Raw genomic sequence first — 12,164 nt, forward strand, 5'->3', positions numbered from 1 at the left:
AGCAGGAGTTTCACCCTTGAGGACGTCAGTACGGCCGAAACCATTCCCGGTCAAAGGGGATATGGGCGAAGGGCTATTCTCTACTAAGATAATAACGTCAATCCCAATCGGAGAAGGTCTCTCAACTCGAGGAACCCTGGATTCCTAAGATAGACGAACAACAACAAAACATGAGACGGTGGTAGAATAAAAAGGAGTCTGGGCGAAGAATAAAAGGGCAAATACCTCAGAGCTTGTTGGGGGAAGGACCATCCCCGAAACGACTGGAGGGATCCGCTAGGAGACTATAGAAGGAGTCACCTCCATGACCACTAGGAGTCCTGCTTAGAAACCTTGGGAGGGTTAAGCTCCACGACTTGTTGGGAAGTTGGCTCAGTCGGCTCCATGACCTCTTGGGAAGTTGGCTCCACAACCGGTTGGGAGGTCAGCTCCGTAACTTCTGGAGGGGTTGGCTCCATAATTTTCGAGGGGGTAGACTCGTGTACTGGACTGGCGCTTGGTTTCCTTCCTCTTCCTTTACTAGGACTTCAGACACAATGTGGGGGGATACCGCCAAGTAAACATACAAGATGTCCCCTTGATTAGGTTGCCTCAATAGGAGTGGATTGGTCAGGTACTACTTTAGTTCTTGGAAGGCTTGGTTGGATTCTTCATTCCAAGGGTGTATTTTCCTTAGAACTCAGAAGAAAGGGAGGCATTTGTCTGTGGACCTCGACACAAACCTATTCAAGGCAGCCACTTTTCCCACTAGTCTTTTGGCATCGTTTAAGATCTCCTTTATCTTCTCAGTGTTTACTTCGATTCCCCTTTCCGAGACTATGAACCCTAGGAACTTACCCGAGTTAACTCCGAATGTGCATTTAGTTAGATTTAGCTTCATCTTGTATTCACGTAATATTGCGAAGAATTTCCTAAGGTCTGTTAGGTGTTGGGCGACTTCCTTGCTCTTCACCAATAGGTCATCTACGTATACCTCCATGGTTTTCCCGATTTGGTACTTGAACATCCGATTGACCAACCTCTAGCATGTTGCCCCGACATACTTCAACTCAAAGGGCATCACCCAATAATAGTAAAGTCCTCTATCAGTTACGAACGTCATCTTCACTTTATTCGTCCTGATCTGATTATACCCTGAGTAGGTGTACATAAAGCTTAAAATATGTACCTCGTGGTGGCATCTACAATGGCGTCAATTCGAGGGAGTAAAAAGTTGTCATTGGGACAAGCTTTTTTGAGGTCAGTCAAGTCTACACACATCCTCCTTTTACCATTGGCCTTTTTAATGAGCACTACATTGGAGAGCCATTTGGGGTAGTGCGCCTCCCTGATGAAACCCGTTGCTAAGAGCTTGTCGATCTCCTCTGTTATGGCCGTGCATTTCTCTGTGTTGAACAACCTCTTTTTCTGCCATACTTTCTTGGCGTCTGGGCTGACGCATAGGCTATGCTCAAAGGCCCTATTGTCAATCCCTATCATGTCTTCATGGCTCCAGGTGAACACATCTCTGTGTTCGATTAGTAATTGCTTTAGGGCCTCTCGGTATTCTGGTGGGAGCTTCATGCCGACCTTTGTGGTGGCGTTTGGGTGTTCTGGGTTCAACTTTATGATCTCCAATGGCCCATTGGCCTTAGCCTGCAGTAAGGTGCCCTCGTATTTGGCTTTTATGTCTTATTCCTTTTCTACCCAAGGTAGTGGTGGTGGCTGCTTCCCTAAGCTACCCACCAAACAGATAGCCAGTGCCCCCACCTTTAGCTCTTGGACTTAACACTCTCAGGCCAGTATCTGCTCGCCTCGAACTTTGTTGACTCCTACTTCTATTGGGAACTTCATTTTAAGGTGGTAAGTGAAGGTCACCATCTTCAGGTTGTTGAGGGTTGGGCACCCTAGTATGACATTATAGGAGGACAAAGCTTGGACCCCCAAGAAGTTTGTCATGCTGGTGACCATGTGGGCACCTTGCCCCACCGTAACCGAAAGCGTGATGGCTCCAAGGGGTTGAAGGACTTCGCTCAAAAACCCTTTGAGCGGAGAAGGTGATGGTCGCAATCTATTGGGGTTAATACCCATTCTAGTGAACGCATCACAAAATAGGATGCCTCGCCTGGTCGTGTAGTTGGCTATCAGTAGCGTAACTACCAAGGTGTCATCATGAGGGTACATAACCCCCTTGCAATCCTTATCCCCAAACGAGATGGTCGGGGTTACCCTCGTCTTGGGGTATTTGCATGACCTATTTGCCATGTATACTTCGTGATACCTTGCCCTGCTAGATGCCATGGCACTACCCCCAGGAAAGCCGCCTGCTATCGTGTAGATCTCTCCAAGGGGGACCTGCTCCTGGTCTCTCCTTGGACAAGAAGAGTTATTCCTCCTTTGCCTCTCTTGCTTCTGGCGCTTAGGGCTTCTACTTCGCCTTTGCTTTTGTTGGTGATTCTCCTCCCTCCGTGGCTTGATGTAATCAGCCAACATCCTTTCTAGCTCCCCATTTCCTAATAGTGGGAGTTGGTTCGGTGATATGTGAAGTGGTGTTGGCCTTTGCCTAGCAAGTGTTCTTCCTTGGGACAAGTAGAGCAGCCTTAGGCATTACACTCATCGCTTTGGTCCTATAGGAAGTACGTTGTTTGGGCAGTCTATCACTAGACCCATTCCCGCTGTTGAAGTTCACAAGGAAGGTAAGTCTTTGTTTTTGGGTAGAAAAAGTCTTGCCCGCACTCCGCAGGAGGGATAAGCCCTCCCGGTGGTTCGAAAACTTACCCCGACCCCATCGCGGCGAATGAGCGGACCAGCCTCTGTGGGGAGGTAGTTTGTTTGGGTAGTTTGGGACTAGACCTACTTCCGCCCATTGATATTGCAAGGAAGGGTAAGTTTTGGTCGGTGTAAGTTTTCAAGCCGCCTGGGGGGCTGGACCCACACTCTATCGCAAGAGGGGTAGAGTAGCCTTAGGCATTACACTCATCCCTTTGGTCCCTTAGGGAGGGACGTTGTTCAGACAGTCTGTCACTGGACCCACTTCCGCCTATTGATGCTCACGAGGAAGGTAAGTCTTCGTCTTTGGGTAGTTGAAGGTTGACCTGCACTTCTCCACAAGAGGGCTAGAGCAGTCTCTGGCATGACTCGTCCTTTTGGCGAATATCGTGTGGATGAAGATATCGGGTCGGGAAGTACAGCTGGTGTTTCGCACCACAGGAAATAATTATGTTTGTAAAATAGAATTCACTTAAGTTTTGAGGAGACAAATCAAAGTGTTTACCTGCTTTGAGTATTTTTGCTTGCTAAAAATGCTCGCGGCTGGTTGTTTCTCTCTTGCTCCTTTTTTTTTTTTTTTTTTTTTGTTTTTCTGGAGGTGAGTCCGTGGGTGAGGAGCAAGTGTTGGATAAGCATCTTGACCGAGGAGCATGCATGGCCAGGGAGAGTCTCTGTCTGAGGAGTACGTGGATGAGGAGCCGACTGTAAAGGAGTTAGCTGCCCACCAGCAGCTGGGGAGCTCGCTGGTCATGGTTGGCCACCAACGACTGAGAAGCTTGTTGGCTAGTTGACAAGCGTGGTGGCCTAGGTTGCTTGCTAGTGGCCGACAGGAACATGGTCATGGAGTGGCTGGCAGATGAGCCTGGTGGACGATGAGCCAATGGCCGAGGGGTGTACGTGCCATCTGACGAGTACATAGGTAGCTTGGGTGAGGAAGAGATACCACGGGCGAGGAGTTTGTCTAACCAGTCAGTCCGAGAGGCCAACGGGCGAGGAAGCTAGGACGAGGAGCTCATGACCGCAAGGACTCCCCACTGAGAAGTTCCAGGGCCGTTAGTTTGGTCGTGGAGGTGTGGCCTATGGGAAGGCTCCTCACTGGGATCTTTTGCAGTCGGGGAGTAAGCCACCAGTGACAGAGATAGTCAGGGGTCATGGTGGCAGCGATTGTGCTGGCTGCCAACCCATAGTGGGGATGGGGGTTTACGAAAGCATCGTAAACTCGTTGAGCGCCCCCTACTTGCACCAGGTGTACTGCCGCGAGCTGTGGTGGTGGTTGGCGATCATCTTTGACACAGCAGAAGGTGTTGGGGGTCCACGTAGTGTCTGGCAGCAGGTCAGCTAGGCTCGTGGCAAGGAACTGCGAGCCTCTCTTTGAGTGCACGTCGAGGTGCACCAGATGCGTTGTTGTTTGACACCGTAGACCATCTGTGGGTGTAGGGTGCCCCACTGGCAGGGACAAAGGGTGCCAACGGACCTAATGGTGGTCGTAGGCAGGTCATACGATCTCATGGCGGGTCGTTGTGAAGCTTCTCGAGAGCTAGGTGACATGTGTCCGATAGGCGTGTTGCAAACATTCCCTGGAGGCGGGGGCCATCCGGTCGGCAACAAAGACTGTCGGAGCTCACGTAGTGGCCACTAGTAGGTTCATCCCATCGCACTACTAGGCGCACTTGCACTGTGGATGACATGCACAGTCGGGACGTGATGCCCATGCAGGCACTGTGCACGTGTATGTGCCCAGTGTATATTTGTGAACAATATTTATATTACTCACTTAAATAGACTATGTACTTAAAAGCAAAGGAAGTAGTAGGCACTATTTAAGCTCAAGTGGCCGGGGAGATTGGGACCCCAGCCCTACACGCTAGATGTATAAAAAGTATTTAAGTGTAATGTACTTTTAATCTCCTGGGCAAAGAAAGCTTCAGTTGACCTTTTTCTGCAGTAATGCTTTTCATAAAAATAAACGTGGCAAGGCTGAAAATACTTATCTGGAAGAGTTTCATCTGTTCCTTCTGAGATTACATAGCACAGAATAAAATCATCCTTCTACCAATTCCGGTGTAAAAATAATCTCGATCCCACAAACGACGCCACTATTAACACCCAAAAATGGCACAACTCGGAAGGAAAGATCCATTCCCGGACATGCTCAAATGGGCTAAGCTTCGATTGGCGAGGTGTAGAGCCCTAGACGGTGATCTGGGGCTACTGTACGGTGTCCGTGCGTACATCAATGGCAGTAACATTTAAATGCGGAGAAAATAAGGAGATATGGATACACAGATGTAGTGGTTCATCACTAGGTCTACGTCCACGGGAGTTTGGGGAGAGGAGATTCCACTATAATATGCCTTTTACGATTTGTCATTGTCTCTTACCTTCACTGTACAATGGAGATTTCATTTCTCTCCTCCTTTAGAGTCTCTCTGTTGTGAGGTTGAAGAAGAAGAAGAAGTCCTCCCAATAAGCCTGGCCTAAAATCCCTCCAATTGTGCAAAAGTCCTTGAAACCGTAGGCACTTGTCCATTTTATCTCCTGCCCCTTTTTGCTTTATGTCACTTCCCCTTACTTTATGTCAAATCACTCATTTTCTCTCCTCACACATTACCCATCGCCTTCCCTTGTCCCTTCTCTGTCCCATTTCTCTCTCTTGATGGACTAGGCCTTAAGAACGATTTTGGGTTTGGTGTATTTTACCCACTCACGCATAACTTAGTTAATTAACAAATGTATAATCATAAAAAAGAGAGCAATTGTTTGCTTACATATAAAATATTTGTAACCCTTAATTTCCTTTACAAGAAATTTTACAAAAAAAAAAAACAGAAGGCAAAGAACCAGACCAAAAATAACACTGTAAAAAACTAGCTCCCAATGTAAAAGCCTAAACACTCCAAGAGGCCAACAAAGAGTCCAAAAATGCAAAGATATCCAACAACAATGTGGAAATAATTACAATAACTTGCACTACAACTCAAAAATGAGAGAAAGGAAAAAAAATATTAGAACCATGGAACAGTTTGTGGATATATTTTGGTGCTTCCAAACTACTAAAACAAGCCATATATAAATATATCATAGTCAAGACTGCAACTTCCAATAAAATAGAGTTCTCAAACAACAGGGTTCTCCGTATTAATACAGTAATTGATAAAAACATAACTCACTAAACAGGAGCAATCCCAGATCACTCCTCCACCGGAGCCAAACTAAGGCTCGTCATCATCGTCTGCATCAAAATCTGCGATACCATAAAATGGTACCACAGGTAAGTATAAACCAAACAACTCTCGGGATAAAAATACATTAATGCAACCAACAATATAGCAAAATACATTTAGCCATAAAATATCATTTTTTCCCAGAAAAATGATTATTTCCAACACACGCCAAAAATCCCAATTTGGCCCAAAATAACCGTAAAACATTTTCTCATAAAAATGATCCACACAAACAATCCATTTATCGGACACTGTAGGCGGGAATCGCAGGCGGGACTCTACCACCGTCCCTGCTTACCACCATCCCTACCGCGTGCACCGTAGGCGGGAATCACAGGCGGGACACAACCACCATCCCTGCTTACCACCATCCCTACCGCGTGCACCGTAGGCGGGAATCACAGGCGGGACTCTACCACCATCCCTGCTTACCACCATCCCTACAGTTCCTTTACACACACTAAATACTTAACAGAGCACTGTAGGCGGGAATCACAGGCGGGACTCTACCACCATCCCTGCTTACCACCATCCCTACAGTCTCTTTTCCTTTTACTCACATGAAAATCCAAATCCAATAAATACATGAACATGTATGCAATCATGCGAAAACCCAGTTTTCTTTATAAACATGATCATGCATGCAATATGCGATGTACGTGAACAAGTCATAACCAACAACCACAATTCACAATGCAAACAAACACAACTCCGTCCACAATCCATCCGACCCCCGAAACTCCTCGGACTCAGTCCGGCAAAACAACCCAATTCACAGATAATATGCGTTAGTGCAAAAATATATTTAAATCACGAAAGTTCTTTAAGGAAAATACTTACAGTGCAATATAATAATTTCCGGAGGATCTCGAAGTTGCAAGTGGTGATTTCTGAGCAACACCACAGTGTAAAATACACTGTGGCCGTGGGTCACAGATACCCACTTTTCAACGAGGACAAACGAAGACCCAAGATTGATAGGGTAGGGCCTAGGGAGGTCGGTGAAGCCAATGGTGGTGGTGGTTTGCCGTGGGTGGCGGCGGAATGGGCGGTAGAAGACCAAAATGCCCAAATCGGAAATGTAGTTGGTGGAGCTTCACCGGTGACGGATCGGAGGTGGGGTTGGGTCCAATGGGTTGCCAAGAGGTCGGGGATGAAGTGGTAGGAAGATGGTGGCCAATGGTGGTGCGACGGCGGCGCAACGGCGGAAGGAGTGCCGCGGCTTCGAAGAGCTACTGGTGGTTAACGGCGGCATGGATGGAGGTGAGATTGGTGGGGTGAGGTCGCCGGCGGCTGGGGAAGCTAATGGGCTGGGCGGTGAGGGCCACCGCCGGCTCATGGCGGCGCTGGCGTGAAGGTGGCCCGCGGCTTCGTGGGGGGCGTGTGGGCTACCGGCGGCGAGGTAGGGGCTGAGATTTGGGAGGTGAGGTCGCCGGAGGGAGGGGGAGCTGGTCGGCTGGGCGGTGTCGCGCACGGCGGCGCGACGGCGGCGCTGGGAGGAGACGAAGGAAACGGGCGGAGGAGAGGAGAGAGAGAGATCGCGCGGGAAGGAGAGGAAAATAAGGAAGAAAAAGAAAAGAAAGAAAAGAAAAAGGAAGGAAAGAAAAAAAAGAGGGAAAAGAAATGAGGTCCAATCCTCATAACTTGGGTCACAAAAAAGATCCAACGGAGACGATTTTAAAACCACAAGTTAAATAAAATAATTTAAACGTAATGGTAAAATCAAATTGAAATAATTAAATCCCACGGTAATTAATTTAAATATTAAAAGCAATTTAAATGCATAATAATAAATAAATATTTGGAAAGCACAAAAAAATAATTTTCACCAAATAAAAATCATAGAAATAAACTTACTAAAAATCCAACCAATTTTAAAATAAGAGGATAAATTTTTGAACAGTAAAAAATAATCCTTCAGTAAAAATACACTGAAATACGGGGTGTTACAAACGCAATAACAACAACCAACAATGCAAACCAAACACACAACAACTCCGTCCACAATCTATCCGACCCCCGTACTCCTCGGACTCAGTCCGACATAACCAACCAGATCACAATAAAATGAGTTAGTGCAAAAATATATTTAAATCATGAAAGTTATTTAGAAAAATACTTATAGTGCTATATAATAATTTCTGAATGATCACGGAGCTGCAAGAAGTGGCCGTTCAACAACGTAACAGTGCAAAATACACTGTGTTCGTGGGTCTTAAAAACTCACTTTTGAACGGGTACAAACAAAGACCCGAGATTGCTAGGGTAGGGCTTAGGGATGTCGGTGAAGCTAGTAGTGGTGGTGGTTGGCCTTGGGTGGCAGCGTAGAGGGCGGTCGAAGACCAAAATGCCCAAATCGGAGATGGAGATAGATGGGCTTCACCGGTGGTAGATCGGGGCTGAGGATGGGTGCATTGGGTTGCTATGAGGTCAAGGATGAAGTGGTGAAGGGATGGTAGCCAGAGGTGGCATGACGACGGCGCTGGAGTGAAGAGAAGGCCGCGACTTTGCGTTGGGCGTGGGGACAAACGGTAGCGTGAGGGAGGCTGAGAATGGATGGGTGTGATCGCCGACCGGAGGGGAAGAGGTTGAGAGGGGCGGTGAGGCAGATGGCGGCGTTGCGGCGGCGGGCTGGGAGAGGCGAAGCAACGTACGGGGAGGGAGGGAGAGAAGCCTTCGTGCGCGGAGAGCAGAGGAGAAAAGAAAAGGAAGAAAAAGAAAAGAAAAGAAGAAAAGAAAAAGGAAAATGAAAAATGGATGGAAAGAAATGAGGTCGAATCCTCACATTTTGGGTCACAAAAATAATCTAACGAAAAAGATTTCAAAACAGCATCTCAATTAAAATAAGTAATGACAAAATGAAAATAAAATAATTAAATCACACAATAAATTAATTTAAAATAAAGGACAATTTAAATGAATAATAATAATTAATATTAAGGAAATATATCAAATTTAATTTTCACAATTCAAAGATCATAAAAATAAATCATTTAAAAATCCGACAATTTTAAAACAAGAGAATAAATTTTTGAATTAATAAAAATAATCCTTCAATAAAAATACACTAAAATACAGGGTGTTACATTTTATGCACAAGCCTAAGTGATGGCTTCTTGATGCGCTGGGCCTTGAGAACTATTTTGGGCCTGGTGTATTTTACCACTCACACATAACTTAGTTAATTAACAAATATATAATCATAAAAAAAAAAGAGCAATTGTTTGCTTACGTACGTAATACATGTAAGCCTTAATTTCCTTTAATTTAATACATCATTTTTTCTAACATTAGAAATTTCAATATTGTTGTTTTATATCCAAATATCAAAATAATATACTATTTAAATAGGTTGAAGGAAATTCCTTCCAACCTAATGTAAGGCGGCTAGAAATTATAAAAAAAAAAAAAAAAAAAAAAAAAAAAAGGGAAACTCTACGTTATTTAAATATTGCTATTTTCAAAGACAGGCCATGTTGGAAAATTCGTTGCAAGTTAGACAACCTGAGAGGCACGTGGGGATGGAAAACGAGTCTGAGTTTGTTTTTATAAAATCCTCAATCATTATGAAAAAAAAAAAAATATATATATATATATATACATACAACTTCACTAATAGTCACTTTCATAATCGTTAAAAATAAAAATAGTCACTTCATTAATAGTCACTTCTAAATATTAAAACAAACTCTTATATTAATATATATATATATATATATATATATACACACACATATGCAGACACTAGATTCTTTGAAATTCGTGCATGTGTGTGCCCTTGATTTCTATTTTTTTATTGTTTGTCTCAATAGTTTTTATAATTGTTGTTGGTTTATTCAAGAATTGGTTTATTGGTAGAGGGAGTTATTCACTCGAAAGATTGATAAGCTGAAGGGAGAAGTAACAATGATGTTTCACAAAGTGGTGGATCCGGTAAAGCAACTTGAGCTGATTGACACTTTGCAAAGACTTGGAGTATCTTACCACTTTGAAGACGAAATAAGGAGCATATTGGAAAATAAAAACATCACTCATCATAATGGTGATGTTTGCGAGAAGCTGAGTTTATATGCCACAACTGTTGAGTTTAGGCTCATGAGACAACATGGATATGATGTACCTCAAGGTAAACAACATACTAGTAATGCTTTGACAAAAATAAATATCATACTCATAAACCGTCGTTTATTTTTAACAATTGGAAAGCATTGTTGAGTGTAGACACTTTCAAAAGTTTCTTCAATGAAAAGGGGGATTTCAAAGAATGTATATGTGTTGATATTGAAGGAATGCTTGCTTTGTATGAAGCCTCGTACCACTTGAGAGAAGGCGAAAGCATCTTTGAGGAAGCGAGAGATTTTGCAACCAAACAAAGATCTGAAGCATGTGGATCAAAACAAAGATCAATATCTTTGTACGATGGTGAATCATGCCCTCATTGCATTGGGGAGTGATAAGGTCTGAAGCAAAGTGGTTCATTGATGCATATAGAAGAAGAGAAGATATGAACCCTACCTTGCTTGAGCTTGCAAAACTGGATTTTATTATGGTACAAGCAGTCCACCAAGAAGATCTAAAAGAAGTGTCGAGCTAAAAAGACATGTTTATGCTCATTTTATAACTTGGATCTTAGCCTAAAAACCTACAAGTAGATTTAGTGCATGTTTGGATACTTGGAGAATTTCTGAAATTGTGAATAGTAGAGTGAAATGATTTGAGTAAATATGTTTTATAAGAGTTTTGGAAAAAAAAAATAGAAAATTGAATAAAAATATTATAAAGTTAAAAAATTGTTTGAATATAATTTTTATTTTGAAGTTTGTTAAAATTATATTTATTTTTGTATTTGACTATTGGTTAGGTAATGATTTGACTAAAAGATTGGAAATTTGAAATTGAAGAATATTTTCTGCTTGAGTGATGTTTGTAAAAAACATCCCCTTACTTGATATATATTAGATTAGAGTGGAAAGAAACTATAATATATGCTCTATTTCTAAAACTGATATTATTTTCTTGTCTCATACAAAAGGTGGTGGAGGACCACTGGCCTTGGAGATTTGAGCTTTGCAAGGGACAGACTGGTAAAGAATTTCCTTTGGGCAACAGGAGCAATATTTCAACCTCAATTTGGACATGAGAGGATAATGTTAGCAAAGCTCGGTGCATTGTTGACAATAGTAGATGATGTCTATGATGTCTATGGCACTTTAGAAGAACTTGAGCTCTTCACAAATGCTATTGAAAGGTTTGTATTAATGGCACCACACCTTGGATACTTCAAGAATGGCTGCTTATCTTTGATGCCAATACTTACATATAATTTGCTCATGTGTTCTAGATGAGATGTCATTGAAATGGAACAACTTCCTTATTATATGCAAATCTGTTTCCTTTCTGTCTATATCACGGTTAACGAAATGGCTTTTGACACTCTCAAGGAAAAGGGATGCAACATCGTTTGGTACATGAGAAAGGCAGTAAAGTCCGGACTTTCTTATTCATCACTACTTACCCTAGAACTTGTTATCTATTATAACTCTTACTTTGCCGCCTCTAAGTAAGGTCTCATGACTCCATGAAAACAGGCTATCAACTCCCAGTACGTACTACTTATTTAAACTTCTTGACAAAATTCGTCTGAACGATCACATATCATCCAAAAACGTCGTCAACATGATATCTTTATATATTATTCACAATGCTAATCTTTCACAATGTGGGAAAGGGACTTTTTTCTTCTTTTGAGTTGTTGATGCATGAAGTAAATTTTATCTTTCCATAAAAAAAAAAAGATACACTACAACACAATTTATTTTTTGTGATAGAAGAAACCGTCACAAAAAATAACCAAAACGTCACTAAAGACATTTGGTGACGGTTTAACCGTCACCACGATCGTCACATTTGGTGACAGTTTACTATTTAACCGTCACAAAAAAATATTTTTAGTAATGGTTGGAGTATTCTGTTTAACATTCCTTTTTTTGTGATGATTGAGATTTGTCACAGAAAGTAACGTTCGAACATCCGATCTACATCAACCCGACCAATTGGCATTCGAATGACAGAAGTTGACATTCGTTGATTATAGTTCGAACGTATCATATTTACGTTCGAACGTTTATATGCCTGAACTGCAATATACGTTCAAAATTTCATTCGAACGTTAACGGACCAATGTTTGAACCT

The 12,164-nt window shown here is 42.8% G+C and overlaps 1 pseudogene; it reads left to right on the forward strand.

Moving 5' to 3' along the window:
• The first annotated feature begins 3,398 nt into the window (after window positions 1-3,398).
• LOC121242313 lies at window positions 3,399-11,536 on the forward strand (annotated as a pseudogene).
• Window positions 11,537-12,164: the final 628 nt, after the last annotated feature.

Source organism: Juglans microcarpa x Juglans regia, chromosome 8D (assembly GCF_004785595.1).
Source record: "Juglans microcarpa x Juglans regia isolate MS1-56 chromosome 8D, Jm3101_v1.0, whole genome shotgun sequence".
NCBI classification, from domain to species: Eukaryota; Viridiplantae; Streptophyta; class Magnoliopsida; order Fagales; family Juglandaceae; genus Juglans; species Juglans microcarpa x Juglans regia.